Genomic DNA, 20,834 nt, shown 5'->3' on the forward strand with positions numbered 1-20,834 from the left:
CTGTCCAGCAGCAGACTGAAGGTGGCTGCTGCTGTGCACAGGTATATAAAGGCTCAGAGCCTATTATGACACGCGAAGCCAGCGTTCCATTGCCACATTCCATCTACTGCAGGCAGGATACCTGGCTGGCTAAATGTCGCTGAGAAGCTCACAGAGACCGCCATAAGCAACAGTTTAACAGAATGCCACAGACTAATCAACCAAACTTTTTGGGTTGGGTTCTCTTTTATAGTCTGCAGGCATTAAATGAAAGAAGTCAGTGTTCCAGCAGAAGGAGACAACGTTTCAGAAAAGGCATTGTAGCAAACCAAAAAAGAAATTTTAAGCGCAGCAGAGTAACCAGCGCACATACCTGTTAGCTCAGGTGAGTTTAAAAGGCTGCTGTTGATAACAAGGGCATTTGCTAAATAGATGGTGTGTGTGCAACAATATACTGAAAGGTCAATTATATTGTGCAGCTTATCTCACCACTTGTAGTTATTTAGGTGAAAGCTCCAAAATGCTTGCCTAATATGTCTGTTTATCCAAAAGGAAGTAAAAAGGGAGAGCTAGAAAGATAGCATTGCATCACATTACATGGCAATGCAATGCACAGTTGCTGAAGTTGAACCAAAATGAGCTTGTAATCTGGCTTCTGCAACTTTGAACATGAAAAATCCAATGAGGAGAAGAAAAGCAAAGCCAAAGAGTCCATCCCAAAATCCGACAAACAAGCAAAATGAACAAAAAACATTGAATTCAATTCTTTCTGATTTTAGAAACTGCATTAAAGAAGGGGTGCACCGGTCCTGGAGATACTGCAATACCAGGTCAATGCGTGGAGTGGACAGAGCAAGCTCTTTTTCCATCTCCCTGTTCTAAAAATCCATTTAATATATGGTCCCCAGATAGGGGACGTATCAGATATTAAACTGATAAGAACAGATACTACACTTGATCTTAGCCAAAAGGCCGAGAAGCGATAACCAGAATTGGTTTCAAACTACGGAGCCACCCAAGGATCCTGAAAAGTCCATTTGTGGAGATGAGCTCCTGGACTCCCGTTAAGAAGACATGTTGTCAACCTCTAGATCCCTTACATGCCTGCACTTTTCGGCTTGCTGCTGCTGCAATCCACGCGTTTTAGATCTGCATAACTCCACCTCTTTAAACACAGCACCTTCACCCCCTGCTGTTCCCACCCGCCTCAACACCGTTGGAAGGGAGGAGAACCAATTAAGGCGGGGGGTGGGGTGGAACGAGCAGCTGTCTACCCTTAGCAGGAGGGCTCCTGATTACATACCTCTCCTGCTGCTGCTGCTGCTGGCTGTCCAGCAGCAGACTGAAGGTGGCTGCTGCTGTGCACAGGTATATAAAGGCTCAGAGCCTATTATGACACGCGCAGCCAGCGTTCCATTGCCACATTCCATCTACTGCAGGCAGGATACCTGGCTGGCTGAATGTCGCTGAGAAGCTCACAGAGACCGCCATAAGCAACAGTTTAACAGAATGCCACAGACTAATCAACCAAACTTTTTGGGTTGGGTTCTCTTTTATAGTCTGCAGGCATTAAATGAAAGAAGTCAGTGTTCCAGCAGAAGGAGACAACGTTTCAGAAAAGGCATTGTAGCAAACCAAAAAAGAAATTTTAAGCGCAGCAGAGTAACCAGCGCACATACCTGTTAGCTCAGGTGAGTTTAAAAGGCTGCTGTTGATAACAAGGGCATTTGCTAAATAGATGGTGTGTGTGCAACAATATACTGAAAGGTCAATTATATTGTGCAGCTTATCTCACCACCTGTAGTTATTTAGGTGAAAGCTCCAAAATGCTTGCCTAATATGTCTGTTTATCCAAAAGGAAGTAAAAGGGAGAGCTAGAAAGATAGCATTGCATCACATTACATGGCAATGCAATGCACAGTTGCTGAAGTTGAACCAAAATGAGCTTGTAATCTGGCTTCTGCAACTTTGAACATGAAAAATCCAATGAGGAGAAGAAAAGCAAAGCCAAAGAGTCCATCCCAAAATCCGACAAACAAGCAAAATGAACAAAAAACATTGAATTCAATTCTTTCTGATTTTAGAAACTGCATTAAAGAAGGGGTGCACCGGTCCTGGAGATACTGCAATACCAGGTCAATGAGTGGAGTGGACAGAGCAAGCTCTTTTTCCATCTCCCTGTTCTAAAAATCCATTTAATATATGGTCCCCAGATAGGGGACGTATCAGATATTAAACTGATAAGAACAGATACTACACTTGATCTTAGCCAAAAGGCCGAGAAGCGATAACCAGAATTGGTTTCAAACTACGGAGCCACCCAAGGATCCTGAAAAGTCCATTTGTGGAGATGAGCTCCTGGACTCCCGTTAAGAAGACATGTTGTCAACCTCTAGATCCCTTACATGCCTGCACTTTTCGGCTTGCTGCTGCTGCAATCCACGCGTTTTAGATCTGCATAACTCCACCTCTTTAAACACAGCACCTTCACCCCCTGCTGTTCCCACCCGCCTCAACACCGTTGGAAGGGAGGAGAACCAATTAAGGCGGGGGGTGGGGTGGAACGAGCAGCTGTCTACCCTTAGCAGGAGGGCTCCTGATTACATACCTCTCCTGCTGCTGCTGCTGCTGGCTGTCCAGCAGCAGACTGAAGGTGGCTGCTGCTGTGCACAGGTATATAAAGGCTCAGAGCCTATTATGACACGCGCAGCCAGCGTTCCATTGCCACATTCCATCTACTGCAGGCAGGATACCTGGCTGGCTGAATGTCGCTGAGAAGCTCACAGAGACCGCCATAAGCAACAGTTTAACAGAATGCCACAGACTAATCAACCAAACTTTTTGGGTTGGGTTCTCTTTTATAGTCTGCAGGCATTAAATGAAAGAAGTCAGTGTTCCAGCAGAAGGAGACAACGTTTCAGAAAAGGCATTGTAGCAAACCAAAAAAGAAATTTTAAGCGCAGCAGAGTAACCAGCGCACATACCTGTTAGCTCAGGTGAGTTTAAAAGGCTGCTGTTGATAACAAGGGCATTTGCTAAATAGATGGTGTGTGTGCAACAATATACTGAAAGGTCAATTATATTGTGCAGCTTATCTCACCACCTGTAGTTATTTAGGTGAAAGCTCCAAAATGCTTGCCTAATATGTCTGTTTATCCAAAAGGAAGTAAAAAGGGAGAGCTAGAAAGATAGCATTGCATCACATTACATGGCAATGCAATGCACAGTTGCTGAAGTTGAACCAAAATGAGCTTGTAATCTGGCTTCTGCAACTTTGAACATGAAAAATCCAATGAGGAGAAGAAAAGCAAAGCCAAAGAGTCCATCCCAAAATCCGACAAACAAGCAAAATGAACAAAAAACATTGAATTCAATTCTTTCTGATTTTAGAAACTGCATTAAAGAAGGGGTGCACCGGTCCTGGAGATACTGCAATACCAGGTCAATGCGTGGAGTGGACAGAGCAAGCTCTTTTTCCATCTCCCTGTTCTAAAAATCCATTTAATATATGGTCCCCAGATAGGGGACGTATCAGATATTAAACTGATAAGAACAGATACTACACTTGATCTTAGCCAAAAGGCCGAGAAGCGATAACCAGAATTGGTTTCAAACTACGGAGCCACCCAAGGATCCTGAAAAGTCCATTTGTGGAGATGAGCTCCTGGACTCCCGTTAAGAAGACATGTTGTCAACCTCTAGATCCCTTACATGCCTGCACTTTTCGGCTTGCTGCTGCTGCAATCCACGCGTTTTAGATCTGCATAACTCCACCTCTTTAAACACAGCACCTTCACCCCCTGCTGTTCCCACCCGCCTCAACACCGTTGGAAGGGAGGAGAACCAATTAAGGCGGGGGGTGGGGTGGAACGAGCAGCTGTCTACCCTTAGCAGGAGGGCTCCTGATTACATACCTCTCCTGCTGCTGCTGCTGCTGGCTGTCCAGCAGCAGACTGAAGGTGGCTGCTGCTGTGCACAGGTATATAAAGGCTCAGAGCCTATTATGACACGCGAAGCCAGCGTTCCATTGCCACATTCCATCTACTGCAGGCAGGATACCTGGCTGGCTAAATGTCGCTGAGAAGCTCACAGAGACCGCCATAAGCAACAGTTTAACAGAATGCCACAGACTAATCAACCAAACTTTTTGGGTTGGGTTCTCTTTTATAGTCTGCAGGCATTAAATGAAAGAAGTCAGTGTTCCAGCAGAAGGAGACAACGTTTCAGAAAAGGCATTGTAGCAAACCAAAAAAGAAATTTTAAGCGCAGCAGAGTAACCAGCGCACATACCTGTTAGCTCAGGTGAGTTTAAAAGGCTGCTGTTGATAACAAGGGCATTTGCTAAATAGATGGTGTGTGTGCAACAATATACTGAAAGGTCAATTATATTGTGCAGCTTATCTCACCACCTGTAGTTATTTAGGTGAAAGCTCCAAAATGCTTGCCTAATATGTCTGTTTATCCAAAAGGAAGTAAAAAGGGAGAGCTAGAAAGATAGCATTGCATCACATTACATGGCAATGCAATGCACAGTTGCTGAAGTTGAACCAAAATGAGCTTGTAATCTGGCTTCTGCAACTTTGAACATGAAAAATCCAATGAGGAGAAGAAAAGCAAAGCCAAAGAGTCCATCCCAAAATCCGACAAACAAGCAAAATGAACAAAAAACATTGAATTCAATTCTTTCTGATTTTAGAAACTGCATTAAAGAAGGGGTGCACCGGTCCTGGAGATACTGCAATACCAGGTCAATGCGTGGAGTGGACAGAGCAAGCTCTTTTTCCATCTCCCTGTTCTAAAAATCCATTTAATATATGGTCCCCAGATAGGGGACGTATCAGATATTAAACTGATAAGAACAGATACTACACTTGATCTTAGCCAAAAGGCCGAGAAGCGATAACTAGAATTGGTTTCAAACTACGGAGCCACCCAAGGATCCTGAAAAGTCCATTTGTGGAGATGAGCTCCTGGACTCCCGTTAAGAAGACATGTTGTCAACCTCTAGATCCCTTACATGCCTGCACTTTTCGGCTTGCTGCTGCTGCAATCCACGCGTTTTAGATCTGCATAACTCCACCTCTTTAAACACAGCACCTTCACCCCCTGCTGTTCCCACCCGCCTCAACACCGTTGGAAGGGAGGAGAACCAATTAAGGCGGGGGGTGGGGTGGAACGAGCAGCTGTCTACCCTTAGCAGGAGGGCTCCTGATTACATACCTCTCCTGCTGCTGCTGCTGGCTGTCCAGCAGCAGACTGAAGGTGGCTGCTGCTGTGCACAGGTATATAAAGGCTCAGAGCCTATTATGACACGCGCAGCCAGCGTTCCATTGCCACATTCCATCTACTGCAGGCAGGATACCTGGCTGGCTGAATGTCGCTGAGAAGCTCACAGAGACCGCCATAAGCAACAGTTTAACAGAATGCCACAGACTAATCAACCAAACTTTTTGGGTTGGGTTCTCTTTTATAGTCTGCAGGCATTAAATGAAAGAAGTCAGTGTTCCAGCAGAAGGAGACAACGTTTCAGAAAAGGCATTGTAGCAAACCAAAAAAGAAATTTTAAGCGCAGCAGAGTAACCAGCGCACATACCTCTTAGCTCAGGTGAGTTTAAAAGGCTGCTGTTGATAACAAGGGCATTTGCTAAATAGATGGTGTGTGTGCAACAATATACTGAAAGGTCAATTATATTGTGCAGCTTATCTCACCACCTGTAGTTATTTATGTGAAAGCTCCAAAATGCTTGCCTAATATGTCTGTTTATCCAAAAGGAAGTAAAAAGGGAGAGCTAGAAAGATAGCATTGCATCACATTACATGGCAATGCAATGCACAGTTGCTGAAGTTGAACCAAAATGAGCTTGTAATCTGGCTTCTGCAACTTTGAACATGAAAAATCCAATGAGGAGAAGAAAAGCAAAGCCAAAGAGTCCATCCCAAAATCCGACAAACAAGCAAAATGAACAAAAAACATTGAATTCAATTCTTTCTGATTTTAGAAACTGCATTAAAGAAGGGGTGCACCGGTCCTGGAGATACTGCAATACCAGGTCAATGCGTGGAGTGGACAGAGCAAGCTCTTTTTCCATCTCCCTGTTCTAAAAATCCATTTAATATATGGTCCCCAGATAGGGGACGTATCAGATATTAAACTGATAAGAACAGATACTACACTTGATCTTAGCCAAGAGGCCGAGAAGCGATAACCAGAATTGGTTTCAAACTACGGAGCCACCCAAGGATCCTGAAAAGTCCATTTGTGGAGATGAGCTCCTGGACTCCCGTTAAGAAGACATGTTGTCAACCTCTAGATCCCTTACATGCCTGCACTTTTCGGCTTGCTGCTGCTGCAATCCACGCGTTTTAGATCTGCATAACTCCACCTCTTTAAACACAGCACCTTCACCCCCTGCTGTTCCCACCCGCCTCAACACCGTTGGAAGGGAGGAGAACCAATTAAGGCGGGGGGTGGGGTGGAACGAGCAGCTGTCTACCCTTAGCAGGAGGGCTCCTGATTACATACCTCTCCTGCTGCTGCTGCTGCTGGCTGTCCAGCAGCAGACTGAAGGTGGCTGCTGCTGTGCACAGGTATATAAAGGCTCAGAGCCTATTATGACACGCGCAGCCAGCGTTCCATTGCCACATTCCATCTACTGCAGGCAGGATACCTGGCTGGCTGAATGTCGCTGAGAAGCTCACAGAGACCGCCATAAGCAACAGTTTAACAGAATGCCACAGACTAATCAACCAAACTTTTTGGGTTGGGTTCTCTTTTATAGTCTGCAGGCATTAAATGAAAGAAGTCAGTGTTCCAGCAGAAGGAGACAACGTTTCAGAAAAGGCATTGTAGCAAACCAAAAAAGAAATTTTAAGCGCCGCAGAGTAACCAGCGCACATACCTGTTAGCTCAGGTGAGTTTAAAAGGCTGCTGTTGATAACAAGGGCATTTGCTAAATAGATGGTGTGTGTGCAACAATATACTGAAAGGTCAATTATATTGTGCAGCTTATCTCACCACCTGTAGTTATTTAGGTGAAAGCTCCAAAATGCTTGCCTAATATGTCTGTTTATCCAAAAGGAAGTAAAAAGGGAGAGCTAGAAAGATAGCATTGCATCACATTACATGGCAATGCAATGCACAGTTGCTGAAGTTGAACCAAAATGAGCTTGTAATCTGGCTTCTGCAACTTTGAACATGAAAAATCCAATGAGGAGAAGAAAAGCAAAGCCAAAGAGTCCATCCCAAAATCCGACAAACAAGCAAAATGAACAAAAAACTTTGAATTCAATTCTTTCTGATTTTAGAAACTGCATTAAAGAAGGGGTGCACCGGTCCTGGAGATACTGCAATACCAGGTCAATGCGTGGAGTGGACAGAGCAAGCTCTTTTTCCATCTCCCTGTTCTAAAAATCCATTTAATATATGGTCCCCAGATAGGGGACGTATCAGATATTAAACTGATAAGAACAGATACTACACTTGATCTTAGCCAAAAGGCCGAGAAGCGATAACCAGAATTGGTTTCAAACTACGGAGCCACCCAAGGATCCTGAAAAGTCCATTTGTGGAGATGAGCTCCTGGACTCCCGTTAAGAAGACATGTTGTCAACCTCTAGATCCCTTACATGCCTGCACTTTTCGGCTTGCTGCTGCTGCAATCCACGCGTTTTAGATCTGCATAACTCCACCTCTTTAAACACAGCACCTTCACCCCCTGCTGTTCCCACCCGCCTCAACACCGTTGGAAGGGAGGAGAACCAATTAAGGCGGGGGGTGGGGTGGAACGAGCAGCTGTCTACCCTTAGCAGGAGGGCTCCTGATTACATACCTCTCCTGCTGCTGCTGCTGCTGGCTGTCCAGCAGCAGACTGAAGGTGGCTGCTGCTGTGCACAGGTATATAAAGGCTCAGAGCCTATTATGACACGCGCAGCCAGCGTTCCATTGCCACATTCCATCTACTGCAGGCAGGATACCTGGCTGGCTGAATGTCGCTGAGAAGCTCACAGAGACCGCCATAAGCAACAGTTTAACAGAATGCCACAGACTAATCAACCAAACTTTTTGGGTTGGGTTCTCTTTTATAGTCTGCAGGCATTAAATGAAAGAAGTCAGTGTTCCAGCAGAAGGAGACAACGTTTCAGAAAAGGCATTGTAGCAAACCAAAAAAGAAATTTTAAGCGCAGCAGAGTAACCAGCGCACATACCTGTTAGCTCAGGTGAGTTTAAAAGGCTGCTGTTGATAACAAGGGCATTTGCTAAATAGATGGTGTGTGTGCAACAATATACTGAAAGGTCAATTATATTGTGCAGCTTATCTCACCACCTGTAGTTATTTAGGTGAAAGCCCCAAAATGCTTGCCTAATATGTCTGTTTATCCAAAAGGAAGTAAAAAGGGAGAGCTAGAAAGATAGCATTGCATCACATTACATGGCAATGCAATGCACAGTTGCTGAAGTTGAACCAAAATGAGCTTGTAATCTGGCTTCTGCAACTTTGAACATGAAAAATCCAATGAGGAGAAGAAAAGCAAAGCCAAAGAGTCCATCCCAAAATCCGACAAACAAGCAAAATGAACAAAAAACATTGAATTCAATTCTTTCTGATTTTAGAAACTGCATTAAAGAAGGGGTGCACCGGTCCTGGAGATACTGCAATACCAGGTCAATGCGTGGAGTGGACAGAGCAAGCTCTTTTTCCATCTCCCTGTTCTAAAAATCCATTTAATATATGGTCCCCAGATAGGGGACGTATCAGATATTAAACTGATAAGAACAGATACTACACTTGATCTTAGCCAAAAGGCCGAGAAGCGATAACCAGAATTGGTTTCAAACTACGGAGCCACCCAAGGATCCTGAAAAGTCCATTTGTGGAGATGAGCTCCTGGACTCCCGTTAAGAAGACATGTTGTCAACCTCTAGATCCCTTACATGCCTGCACTTTTCGGCTTGCTGCTGCTGCAATCCACGCGTTTTAGATCTGCATAACTCCACCTCTTTAAACACAGCACCTTCACCCCCTGCTGTTCCCACCCGCCTCAACACCGTTGGAAGGGAGGAGAACCAATTAAGGCGGGGGGTGGGGTGGAACGAGCAGCTGTCTACCCTTAGCAGGAGGGCTCCTGATTACATACCTCTCCTGCTGCTGCTGCTGCTGGCTGTCCAGCAGCAGACTGAAGGTGGCTGCTGCTGTGCACAGGTATATAAAGGCTCAGAGCCTATTATGACACGCGCAGCCAGCGTTCCATTGCCACATTCCATCTACTGCAGGCAGGATACCTGGCTGGCTGAATGTCGCTGAGAAGCTCACAGAGACCGCCATAAGCAACAGTTTAACAGAATGCCACAGACTAATCAACCAAACTTTTTGGATTGGGTTCTCTTTTATAGTCTGCAGGCATTAAATGAAAGAAGTCAGTGTTCCAGCAGAAGGAGACAACGTTTCAGAAAAGGCATTGTAGCAAACCAAAAAAGAAATTTTAAGCGCAGCAGAGTAACCAGCGCACATACCTGTTAGCTCAGGTGAGTTTAAAAGGCTGCTGTTGATAACAAGGGCATTTGCTAAATAGATGGTGTGTGTGCAACAATATACTGAAAGGTCAATTATATTGTGCAGCTTATCTCACCACCTGTAGTTATTTAGGTGAAAGCTCCAAAATGCTTGCCTAATATGTCTGTTTATCCAAAAGGAAGTAAAAAGGGAGAGCTAGAAAGATAGCATTGCATCACATTACATGGCAATGCAATGCACAGTTGCTGAAGTTGAACCAAAATGAGCTTGTAATCTGGCTTCTGCAACTTTGAACATGAAAAATCCAATGAGGAGAAGAAAAGCAAAGCCAAAGAGTCCATCCCAAAATCCGACAAACAAGCAAAATGAACAAAAAACATTGAATTCAATTCTTTCTGATTTTAGAAACTGCATTAAAGAAGGGGTGCACCGGTCCTGGAGATACTGCAATACCAGGTCAATGCGTGGAGTGGACAGAGCAAGCTCTTTTTCCATCTCCCTGTTCTAAAAATCCATTTAATATATGGTCCCCAGATAGGGGACGTATCAGATATTAAACTGATAAGAACAGATACTACACTTGATCTTAGCCAAAAGGCCGAGAAGCGATAACCAGAATTGGTTTCAAACTACGGAGCCACCCAAGGATCCTGAAAAGTCCATTTGTGGAGATGAGCTCCTGGACTCCCGTTAAGAAGACATGTTGTCAACCTCTAGATCCCTTACATGCCTGCACTTTTCGGCTTGCTGCTGCTGCAATCCACGCGTTTTAGATCTGCATAACTCCACCTCTTTAAACACAGCACCTTCACCCCCTGCTGTTCCCACCCGCCTCAACACCGTTGGAAGGGAGGAGAACCAATTAAGGCGGGGGGTGGGGTGGAACGAGCAGCTGTCTACCCTTAGCAGGAGGGCTCCTGATTACATACCTCTCCTGCTGCTGCTGCTGCTGGCTGTCCAGCAGCAGACTGAAGGTGGCTGCTGCTGTGCACAGGTATATAAAGGCTCAGAGCCTATTATGACACGCGCAGCCAGCGTTCCATTGCCACATTCCATCTACTGCAGGCAGGATACCTGGCTGGCTGAATGTCGCTGAGAAGCTCACAGAGACCGCCATAAGCAACAGTTTAACAGAATGCCACAGACTAATCAACCAAACTTTTTGGGTTGGGTTCTCTTTTATAGTCTGCAGGCATTAAATGAAAGAAGTCAGTGTTCCAGCAGAAGGAGACAACGTTTCAGAAAAGGCATTGTAGCAAACCAAAAAAGAAATTTTAAGCGCAGCAGAGTAACCAGCGCACATACCTGTTAGCTCAGGTGAGTTTAAAAGGCTGCTGTTGATAACAAGGGCATTTGCTAAATAGATGGTGTGTGTGCAACAATATACTGAAAGGTCAATTATATTGTGCAGCTTATCTCACCACCTGTAGTTATTTAGGTGAAAGCTCCAAAATGCTTGCCTAATATGTCTGTTTATCCAAAAGGAAGTAAAAAGGGAGAGCTAGAAAGATAGCATTGCATCACATTACATGGCAATGCAATGCACAGTTGCTGAAGTTGAACCAAAATGAGCTTGTAATCTGGCTTCTGCAACTTTGAACATGAAAAATCCAATGAGGAGAAGAAAAGCAAAGCCAAAGAGTCCATCCCAAAATCCGACAAACAAGCAAAATGAACAAAAAACATTGAATTCAATTCTTTCTGATTTTAGAAACTGCATTAAAGAAGGGGTGCACCGGTCCTGGAGATACTGCAATACCAGGTCAATGCGTGGAGTGGACAGAGCAAGCTCTTTTTCCATCTCCCTGTTCTAAAAATCCATTTAATATATGGTCCCCAGATAGGGGACGTATCAGATATTAAACTGATAAGAACAGATACTACACTTGATCTTAGCCAAAAGGCCGAGAAGCGATAACCAGAATTGGTTTCAAACTACGGAGCCACCCAAGGATCCTGAAAAGTCCATTTGTGGAGATGAGCTCCTGGACTCCCGTTAAGAAGACATGTTGTCAACCTCTAGATCCCTTACATGCCTGCACTTTTCGGCTTGCTGCTGCTGCAATCCACGCGTTTTAGATCTGCATAACTCCACCTCTTTAAACACAGCACCTTCACCCCCTGCTGTTCCCACCCGCCTCAACACCGTTGGAAGGGAGGAGAACCAATTAAGGCGGGGGGTGGGGTGGAACGAGCAGCTGTCTACCCTTAGCAGGAGGGCTCCTGATTACATACCTCTCCTGCTGCTGCTGCTGCTGGCTGTCCAGCAGCAGACTGAAGGTGGCTGCTGCTGTGCACAGGTATATAAAGGCTCAGAGCCTATTATGACACGCGCAGCCAGCGTTCCATTGCCACATTCCATCTACTGCAGGCAGGATACCTGGCTGGCTGAATGTCGCTGAGAAGCTCACAGAGACCGCCATAAGCAACAGTTTAACAGAATGCCACAGACTAATCAACCAAACTTTTTGGGTTGGGTTCTCTTTTATAGTCTGCAGGCATTAAATGAAAGAAGTCAGTGTTCCAGCAGAAGGAGACAACGTTTCAGAAAAGGCATTGTAGCAAACCAAAAAAGAAATTTTAAGCGCAGCAGAGTAACCAGCGCACATACCTGTTAGCTCAGGTGAGTTTAAAAGGCTGCTGTTGATAACAAGGGCATTTGCTAAATAGATGGTGTGTGTGCAACAATATACTGAAAGGTCAATTATATTGTGCAGCTTATCTCACCACCTGTAGTTATTTAGGTGAAAGCCCCAAAATGCTTGCCTAATATGTCTGTTTATCCAAAAGGAAGTAAAAAGGGAGAGCTAGAAAGATAGCATTGCATCACATTACATGGCAATGCAATGCACAGTTGCTGAAGTTGAACCAAAATGAGCTTGTAATCTGGCTTCTGCAACTTTGAACATGAAAAATCCAATGAGGAGAAGAAAAGCAAAGCCAAAGAGTCCATCCCAAAATCCGACAAACAAGCAAAATGAACAAAAAACATTGAATTCAATTCTTTCTGATTTTAGAAACTGCATTAAAGAAGGGGTGCACCGGTCCTGGAGATACTGCAATACCAGGTCAATGCGTGGAGTGGACAGAGCAAGCTCTTTTTCCATCTCCCTGTTCTAAAAATCCATTTAATATATGGTCCCCAGATAGGGGACGTATCAGATATTAAACTGATAAGAACAGATACTACACTTGATCTTAGTCAAAAGGCCGAGAAGCGATAACCAGAATTGGTTTCAAACTACGGAGCCACCCAAGGATCCTGAAAAGTCCATTTGTGGAGATGAGCTCCTGGACTCCCGTTAAGAAGACATGTTGTCAACCTCTAGATCCCTTACATGCCTGCACTTTTCGGCTTGCTGCTGCTGCAATCCACGCGTTTTAGATCTGCATAACTCCACCTCTTTAAACACAGCACCTTCACCCCCTGCTGTTCCCACCCGCCTCAACACCGTTGGAAGGGAGGAGAACCAATTAAGGCGGGGGGTGGGGTGGAACGAGCAGCTGTCTACCCTTAGCAGGAGGGCTCCTGATTACATACCTCTCCTGCTGCTGCTGCTGCTGGCTGTCCAGCAGCAGACTGAAGGTGGCTGCTGCTGTGCACAGGTATATAAAGGCTCAGAGCCTATTATGACACGCGCAGCCAGCGTTCCATTGCCACATTCCATCTACTGCAGGCAGGATACCTGGCTGGCTGAATGTCGCTGAGAAGCTCACAGAGACCGCCATAAGCAACAGTTTAACAGAATGCCACAGACTAATCAACCAAACTTTTTGGGTTGGGTTCTCTTTTATAGTCTGCAGGCATTAAATGAAAGAAGTCAGTGTTCCAGCAGAAGGAGACAACGTTTCAGAAAAGGCATTGTAGCAAACCAAAAAAGAAATTTTAAGCGCAGCAGAGTAACCAGCGCACATACCTGTTAGCTCAGGTGAGTTTAAAAGGCTGCTGTTGATAACAAGGGCATTTGCTAAATAGATGGTGTGTGTGCAACAATATACTGAAAGGTCAATTATATTGTGCAGCTTATCTCACCACCTGTAGTTATTTAGGTGAAAGCTCCAAAATGCTTGCCTAATATGTCTGTTTATCCAAAAGGAAGTAAAAAGGGAGAGCTAGAAAGATAGCATTGCATCACATTACATGGCAATGCAATGCACAGTTGCTGAAGTTGAACCAAAATGAGCTTGTAATCTGGCTTCTGCAACTTTGAACATGAAAAATCCAATGAGGAGAAGAAAAGCAAAGCCAAAGAGTCCATCCCAAAATCCGACAAACTAGCAAAATGAACAAAAAACATTGAATTCAATTCTTTCTGATTTTAGAAACTGCATTAAAGAAGGGGTGCACCGGTCCTGGAGATACTGCAATACCAGGTCAATGCGTGGAGTGGACAGAGCAAGCTCTTTTTCCATCTCCCTGTTCTAAAAATCCATTTAATATATGGTCCCCAGATAGGGGACGTATCAGATATTAAACTGATAAGAACAGATACTACACTTGATCTTAGCCAAAAGGCCGAGAAGCGATAACCAGAATTGGTTTCAAACTACGGAGCCACCCAAGGATCCTGAAAAGTCCATTTGTGGAGATGAGCTCCTGGACTCCCGTTAAGAAGACATGTTGTCAACCTCTAGATCCCTTACATGCCTGCACTTTTCGGCTTGCTGCTGCTGCAATCCACGCGTTTTAGATCTGCATAACTCCACCTCTTTAAACACAGCACCTTCACCCCCTGCTGTTCCCACCCGCCTCAACACCGTTGGAAGGGAGGAGAACCAATTAAGGCGGGGGGTGGGGTGGAACGAGCAGCTGTCTACCCTTAGCAGGAGGGCTCCTGATTACATACCTCTCCTGCTGCTGCTGCTGCTGGCTGTCCAGCAGCAGACTGAAGGTGGCTGCTGCTGTGCACAGGTATATAAAGGCTCAGAGCCTATTATGACACGCGCAGCCAGCGTTCCATTGCCACATTCCATCTACTGCAGGCAGGATACCTGGCTGGCTGAATGTCGCTGAGAAGCTCACAGAGACCGCCATAAGCAACAGTTTAACAGAATGCCACAGACTAATCAACCAAACTTTTTGGGTTGGGTTCTCTTTTATAGTCTGCAGGCATTAAATGAAAGAAGTCAGTGTTCCAGCAGAAGGAGACAACGTTTCAGAAAAGGCATTGTAGCAAACCAAAAAAGAAATTTTAAGCGCAGCAGAGTAACCAGCGCACATACCTGTTAGCTCAGGTGAGTTTAAAAGGCTGCTGTTGATAACAAGGGCATTTGCTAAATAGATGGTGTGTGTGCAACAATATACTGAAAGGTCAATTATACTGTGCAGCTTATCTCACCACCTGTAGTTATTTAGGTGAAAGCTCCAAAATGCTTGCCTAATATGTCTGTTTATCCAAAAGGAAGTAAAAAGGGAGAGCTAGAAAGATAGCATTGCATCACATTACATGGCAATGCAATGCACAGTTGCTGAAGTTGAACCAAAATGAGCTTGTAATCTGGCTTCTGCAACTTTGAACATGAAAAATCCAATGAGGAGAAGAAAAGCAAAGCCAAAGAGTCCATCCCAAAATCCGACAAACAAGCAAAATGAACAAAAAACATTGAATTCAATTCTTTCTGATTTTAGAAACTGCATTAAAGAAGGGGTGCACCGGTCCTGGAGATACTGCAATACCAGGTCAATGCGTGGAGTGGACAGAGCAAGCTCTTTTTCCATCTCCCTGTTCTAAAAATCCATTTAATATATGGTCCCCAGATAGGGGACGTATCAGATATTAAACTGATAAGAACAGATACTACACTTGATCTTAGCCAAAAGGCCGAGAAGCGATAACCAGAATTGGTTTCAAACTACGGAGCCACCCAAGGATCCTGAAAAGTCCATTTGTGGAGATGAGCTCCTGGACTCCCGTTAAGAAGACATGTTGTCAACCTCTAGATCCCTTACATGCCTGCACTTTTCGGCTTGCTGCTGCTGCAATCCACGCGTTTTAGATCTGCATAACTCCACCTCTTTAAACACAGCACCTTCACCCCCTGCTGTTCCCACCCGCCTCAACACCGTTGGAAGGGAGGAGAACCAATTAAGGCGGGGGGTGGGGTGGAACGAGCAGCTGTCTACCCTTAGCAGGAGGGCTCCTGATTACATACCTCTCCTGCTGCTGCTGCTGCTGGCTGTCCAGCAGCAGACTGAAGGTGGCTGCTGCTGTGCACAGGTATATAAAGGCTCAGAGCCTATTATGACACGCGCAGCCAGCGTTCCATTGCCACATTCCATCTACTGCAGGCAGGATACCTGGCTGGCTGAATGTCGCTGAGAAGCTCACAGAGACCGCCATAAGCAACAGTTTAACAGAATGCCACAGACTAATCAACCAAACTTTTTGGGTTGGGTTCTCTTTTATAGTCTGCAGGCATTAAATGAAAGAAGTTAGTGTTCCAGCAGAAGGAGACAACGTTTCAGAAAAGGCATTGTAGCAAACCAAAAAAGAAATTTTAAGCGCAGCAGAGTAACCAGCGCACATACCTGTTAGCTCAGGTGAGTTTAAAAGGCTGCTGTTGATAACAAGGGCATTTGCTAAATAGATGGTGTGTGTGCAACAATATACTGAAAGGTCAATTATATTGTGCAGCTTATCTCACCACCTGTAGTTATTTAGGTGAAAGCCCCAAAATGCTTGCCTAATATGTCTGTTTATCCAAAAGGAAGTAAAAAGGGAGAGCTAGAAAGATAGCATTGCATCACATTACATGGCAATGCAATGCACAGTTGCTGAAGTTGAACCAAAATGAGCTTGTAATCTGGCTTCTGCAACTTTGAACATGAAAAATCCAATGAGGAGAAGAAAAGCAAAGCCAAAGAGTCCATCCCAAAATCCGACAAACAAGCAAAATGAACAAAAAACATTGAATTCAATTCTTTCTGATTTTAGAAACTGCATTAAAGAAGGGGTGCACCGGTCCTGGAGATACTGCAATACCAGGTCAATGCGTGGAGTGGACAGAGCAAGCTCTTTTTCCATCTCCCTGTTCTAAAAATCCATTTAATATATGGTCCCCAGATAGGGGACGTATCAGATATTAAACTGATAAGAACAGATACTACACTTGATCTTAGTCAAAAGGCCGAGAAGCGATAACCAGAATTGGTTTCAAACTACGGAGCCACCCAAGGATCCTGAAAAGTCCATTTGTGGAGATGAGCTCCTGGACTCCCGTTAAGAAGACATGTTGTCAACCTCTAGATCCCTTACATGCCTGCACTTTTCGGCTTGCTGCTGCTGCAATCCACGCGTTTTAGATCTGCATAACTCCACCTCTTTAAACACAGCACCTTCACCCCCTGCTGTTCCCACCCGCCTCAACACCGTTGGAAGGGAGGAGAACCAATTAAGGCGGGGGGTGGGGTGGAACGAGCAGCTGTCTACCCTTAGCAGGAGGGCTCCTGATTACATACCTCTCCTGCTGCTGCTGCTGCTGGCTGTCCAGCAGCAGACTGAAGGTGGCTGCTGCTGTGCACAGGTATATAAAGGCTCAGAGCCTATTATGACACGCGCAGCCAGCGTTCCATTGCCACATTCCATCTACTGCAGGCAGGATACCTGGCTGGCTGAATGTCGCTGAGAAGCTCACAGAGACCGCCATAAGCAACAGTTTAACAGAATGCCACAGACTAATCAACCAAACTTTTTGGGTTGGGTTCTCTTTTATAGTCTGCAGGCATTAAATGAAAGAAGTCAGTGTTCCAGCAGAAGGAGACAACGTTTCAGAAAAGGCATTGTAGCAAACCAAAAAAGAAATTTTAAGCGCAGCAGAGTAACCAGCGCACATACCTGTTAGCTCAGGTGAGTTTAAAAGGCTGCTGTTGATAACAAGGGCATTTGCTAAATAGATGGTGTGTGTGCAACAATATACTGAAAGGTCAATTATATTGTGCAGCTTATCTCACCACCTGTAGTTATTTAGGTGAAAGCTCCAAAATGCTTGCCTAATATGTCTGTTTATCCAAAAGGAAGTAAAAAGGGAGAGCTAGAAAGATAGCATTGCATCACATTACATGGCAATGCAATGCACAGTTGCTGAAGTTGAACCAAAATGAGCTTGTAATCTGGCTTCTGCAACTTTGAACATGAAAAATCCAATGAGGAGAAGAAAAGCAAAGCCAAAGAGTCCATCCCAAAATCCGACAAACAAGCAAAATGAACAAAAAACATTGAATTCAATTCTTTCTGATTTTAGAAACTGCATTAAAGAAGGGGTGCACCGGTCCTGGAGATACTGCAATACCAGGTCAATGCGTGGAGTGGACAGAGCAAGCTCTTTTTCCATCTCCCTGTTCTAAAAATCCATTTAATATATGGTCCCCAGATAGGGGACGTATCAGATATTAAACTGATAAGAACAGATACTACACTTGATCTTAGCCAAAAGGCCGAGAAGCGATAACCAGAATTGGTTTCAAACTACGGAGCCACCCAAGGATCCTGAAAAGTCCATTTGTGGAGATGAGCTCCTGGACTCCCGTTAAGAAGACATGTTGTCAACCTCTAGATCCCTTACATGCCTGCACTTTTCGGCTTGCTGCTGCTGCAATCCACGCGTTTTAGATCTGCATAACTCCACCTCTTTAAACACAGCACCTTCACCCCCTGCTGTTCCCACCCGCCTCAACACCGTTGGAAGGGAGGAGAACCAATTAAGGCGGGGGGTGGGGTGGAACGAGCAGCTGTCTACCCTTAGCAGGAGGGCTCCTGATTACATACCTCTCCTGCTGCTGCTGCTGCTGGCTGTCCAGCAGCAGACTGAAGGTGGCTGCTGCTGTGCACAGGTATATAAAGGCTCAGAGCCTATTATGACACGCGCAGCCAGCGTTCCATTGCCACATTCCATCTACTGCAGGCAGGATACCTGGCTGGCTGAATGTCGCTGAGAAGCTCACAGAGACCGCCATAAGCAACAGTTTAACAGAATGCCACAGACTAATCAACCAAACTTTTTGGGTTGGGTTCTCTTTTATAGTCTGCAGGCATTAAATGAAAGAAGTCAGTGTTCCAGCAGAAGGAGACAACGTTTCAGAAAAGGCATTGTAGCAAACCAAAAAAGAAATTTTAAGCGCAGCAGAGTAACCAGCGCACATACCTGTTAGCTCAGGTGAGTTTAAAAGGCTGCTGTTGATAACAAGGGCATTTGCTAAATAGATGGTGTGTGTGCAACAATATACTGAAAGGTCAATTATATTGTGCAGCTTATCTCACCACCTGTAGTTATTTAGGTGAAAGCTCCAAAATGCTTGCCTAATATGTCTGTTTATCCAAAAGGAAGTAAAAAGGGAGAGCTAGAAAGATAGCATTGCATCACATTACATGGCAATGCAATGCACAGTTGCTGAAGTTGAACCAAAATGAGCTTGTAATCTGGCTTCTGCAACTTTGAACATGAAAAATCCAATGAGGAGAAGAAAAGCAAAGCCAAAGAGTCCATCCCAAAATCCGACAAACAAGCAAAATGAACAAAAAACATTGAATTCAATTCTTTCTGATTTTAGAAACTGCATTAAAGAAGGGGTGCACCGGTCCTGGAGATACTGCAATACCAGGTCAATGCGTGGAGTGGACAGAGCAAGCTCTTTTTCCATCTCCCTGTTCTAAAAATCCATTTAATATATGGTCCCCAGATAGGGGACGTATCAGATATTAAACTGATAAGAACAGATACTACACTTGATCTTAGCCAAAAGGCCGAGAAGCGATAACCAGAATTGGTTTCAAACTACGGAGCCACCCAAGGATCCTGAAAAGTCCATTTGTGGAGATGAGCTCCTGGACTCCCGTTAAGAAGACATGTTGTCAACCTCTAGATCCCTTACATGCCTGCACTTTTCGGCTTGCTGCTGCTGCAATCCACGCGTTTTAGATCTGCATAACTCCACCTCTTTAAACACAGCACCTTCACCCCCTGCTGTTCCCACCCGCCTCAACACCGTTGGAAGGGAGGAGAACCAATTAAGGCGGGGGGTGGGGTGGAACGAGCAGCTGTCTACCCTTAGCAGGAGGGCTCCTGATTACATACCTCTCCTGCTGCTGCTGCTGCTGGCTGTCCAGCAGCAGACTGAAGGTGGCTGCTGCTGTGCACAGGTATATAAAGGCTCAGAGCCTATTATGACACGCGCAGCCAGCGTTCCATTGCCACATTCCATCTACTGCAGGCAGGATACCTGGCTGGCTGAATGTCGCTGAGAAGCTCACAGAGACCGCCATAAGCAACAGTTTAACAGAATGCCACAGACTAATCAACCAAACTTTTTGGGTTGGGTTCTCTTTTATAGTCTGCAGGCATTAAATGAAAGAAGTTAGTGTTCCAGCAGAAGGAGACAACGTTTCAGAAAAGGCATTGTAGCAAACCAAAAAAGAAATTTTAAGCGCAGCAGAGTAACCAGCGCACATACCTGTTAGCTCAGGTGAGTTTAAAAGGCTGCTGTTGATAACAAGGGCATTTGCTAAATAGATGGTGTGTGTGCAACAATATACTGAAAGGTCAATTATATTGTGCAGCTTATCTCACCACCTGTAGTTATTTAGGTGAAAGCTCCAAAATGCTTGCCTAATATGTCTGTTTATCCAAAAGGAAGTAAAAAGGGAGAGCTAGAAAGATAGCATTGCATCACATTACATGGCAATGCAATGCACAGTTGCTGAAGTTGAACCAAAATGAGCTTGTAATCTGGCTTCTGCAACTTTGAACATGAAAAATCCAATGAGGAGAAGAAAAGCAAAGCCAAAGAGTCCATCCCAAAATCCGACAAACAAGCAAAATGAACAAAAAACATTGAATTCAATTCTTTCTGATTTTAGAAACTGCATTAAAGAAGGGGTGCACCGGTCCTGGAGATACTGCAATACCAGGTCAATGCGTGGAGTGGACAGAGCAAGCTCTTTTTCCATCTCCCTGTTCTAAAAATCCATTTAATATATGGTCCCCAGATAGGGGACGTATCAGATATTAAACTGATAAGAACAGATACTACACTTGATCTTAGCCAAAAGGCCGAGAAGCGATAACCAGAATTGGTTTCAAACTACGGAGCCACCCAAGGATCCTGAAAAGTCCATTTGTGGAGATGAGCTCCTGGACTCCCGTTAAGAAGACATGTTGTCAACCTCTAGATCCCTTACATGCCTGCACTTTTCGGCTTGCTGCTGCTGCAATCCACGCGTTTTAGATCTGCATAACTCCACCTCTTTAAACACAGCACCTTCACCCCCTGCTGTTCCCACCCGCCTCAACACCGTTGGAAGGGAGGAGAACCAATTAAGGCGGGGGGTGGGGTGGAACGAGCAGCTG

The 20,834-nt window shown here is 44.9% G+C and overlaps 16 non-coding genes across 16 annotated transcripts; all 16 read right to left on the minus strand.

Moving 5' to 3' along the window:
• Window positions 1–772: 772 nt before the first annotated feature.
• On the minus strand, window positions 773–963 carry LOC141232212 (U2 spliceosomal RNA). The gene has a single exon (XR_012298470.1). It is a non-coding gene; the product is annotated as a U2 spliceosomal RNA (small nuclear RNA).
• A 1,114-nt stretch (window positions 964–2,077) lies between these two features.
• Window positions 2,078–2,268, minus strand: LOC141231738 (U2 spliceosomal RNA). Its single transcript, XR_012298049.1, has one exon. It is a non-coding gene; the product is annotated as a U2 spliceosomal RNA (small nuclear RNA).
• Window positions 2,269–3,383: 1,115 nt separating this feature from the next.
• Window positions 3,384–3,574, minus strand: LOC141232213 (U2 spliceosomal RNA). The gene has a single exon (XR_012298471.1). It is a non-coding gene; the product is annotated as a U2 spliceosomal RNA (small nuclear RNA).
• A 1,115-nt stretch (window positions 3,575–4,689) lies between these two features.
• LOC141232214 (U2 spliceosomal RNA) lies at window positions 4,690–4,880 on the minus strand. Its single transcript, XR_012298472.1, has one exon. It is a non-coding gene; the product is annotated as a U2 spliceosomal RNA (small nuclear RNA).
• Window positions 4,881–5,992: 1,112 nt separating this feature from the next.
• Window positions 5,993–6,183, minus strand: LOC141231722 (U2 spliceosomal RNA). Its single transcript, XR_012298033.1, has one exon. It is a non-coding gene; the product is annotated as a U2 spliceosomal RNA (small nuclear RNA).
• Window positions 6,184–7,298: 1,115 nt separating this feature from the next.
• LOC141232215 (U2 spliceosomal RNA) lies at window positions 7,299–7,489 on the minus strand. The gene has a single exon (XR_012298473.1). It is a non-coding gene; the product is annotated as a U2 spliceosomal RNA (small nuclear RNA).
• Window positions 7,490–8,604: 1,115 nt separating this feature from the next.
• Window positions 8,605–8,795, minus strand: LOC141232216 (U2 spliceosomal RNA). The gene has a single exon (XR_012298474.1). It is a non-coding gene; the product is annotated as a U2 spliceosomal RNA (small nuclear RNA).
• Window positions 8,796–9,910: 1,115 nt separating this feature from the next.
• Window positions 9,911–10,101, minus strand: LOC141232217 (U2 spliceosomal RNA). The gene has a single exon (XR_012298475.1). It is a non-coding gene; the product is annotated as a U2 spliceosomal RNA (small nuclear RNA).
• A 1,115-nt stretch (window positions 10,102–11,216) lies between these two features.
• On the minus strand, window positions 11,217–11,407 carry LOC141232218 (U2 spliceosomal RNA). The gene has a single exon (XR_012298476.1). It is a non-coding gene; the product is annotated as a U2 spliceosomal RNA (small nuclear RNA).
• A 1,115-nt stretch (window positions 11,408–12,522) lies between these two features.
• LOC141231790 (U2 spliceosomal RNA) lies at window positions 12,523–12,713 on the minus strand. Its single transcript, XR_012298100.1, has one exon. It is a non-coding gene; the product is annotated as a U2 spliceosomal RNA (small nuclear RNA).
• A 1,115-nt stretch (window positions 12,714–13,828) lies between these two features.
• On the minus strand, window positions 13,829–14,019 carry LOC141232219 (U2 spliceosomal RNA). Its single transcript, XR_012298477.1, has one exon. It is a non-coding gene; the product is annotated as a U2 spliceosomal RNA (small nuclear RNA).
• A 1,115-nt stretch (window positions 14,020–15,134) lies between these two features.
• On the minus strand, window positions 15,135–15,325 carry LOC141232220 (U2 spliceosomal RNA). Its single transcript, XR_012298478.1, has one exon. It is a non-coding gene; the product is annotated as a U2 spliceosomal RNA (small nuclear RNA).
• Window positions 15,326–16,440: 1,115 nt separating this feature from the next.
• On the minus strand, window positions 16,441–16,631 carry LOC141231791 (U2 spliceosomal RNA). Its single transcript, XR_012298101.1, has one exon. It is a non-coding gene; the product is annotated as a U2 spliceosomal RNA (small nuclear RNA).
• A 1,115-nt stretch (window positions 16,632–17,746) lies between these two features.
• Window positions 17,747–17,937, minus strand: LOC141232222 (U2 spliceosomal RNA). Its single transcript, XR_012298480.1, has one exon. It is a non-coding gene; the product is annotated as a U2 spliceosomal RNA (small nuclear RNA).
• Window positions 17,938–19,052: 1,115 nt separating this feature from the next.
• Window positions 19,053–19,243, minus strand: LOC141232223 (U2 spliceosomal RNA). Its single transcript, XR_012298481.1, has one exon. It is a non-coding gene; the product is annotated as a U2 spliceosomal RNA (small nuclear RNA).
• A 1,115-nt stretch (window positions 19,244–20,358) lies between these two features.
• On the minus strand, window positions 20,359–20,549 carry LOC141232224 (U2 spliceosomal RNA). The gene has a single exon (XR_012298482.1). It is a non-coding gene; the product is annotated as a U2 spliceosomal RNA (small nuclear RNA).
• Between the last annotated feature and the right edge of the window lie 285 nt (window positions 20,550–20,834).

The sequence above is a fragment of the Phyllobates terribilis genome, unplaced genomic scaffold (assembly GCF_046119375.1).
Source record: "Phyllobates terribilis strain yellow unplaced genomic scaffold, ASM4611937v1 Scaffold_538__1_contigs__length_1162401, whole genome shotgun sequence".
In the NCBI taxonomy this organism is placed as follows: domain Eukaryota; kingdom Metazoa; phylum Chordata; class Amphibia; order Anura; family Dendrobatidae; genus Phyllobates; species Phyllobates terribilis.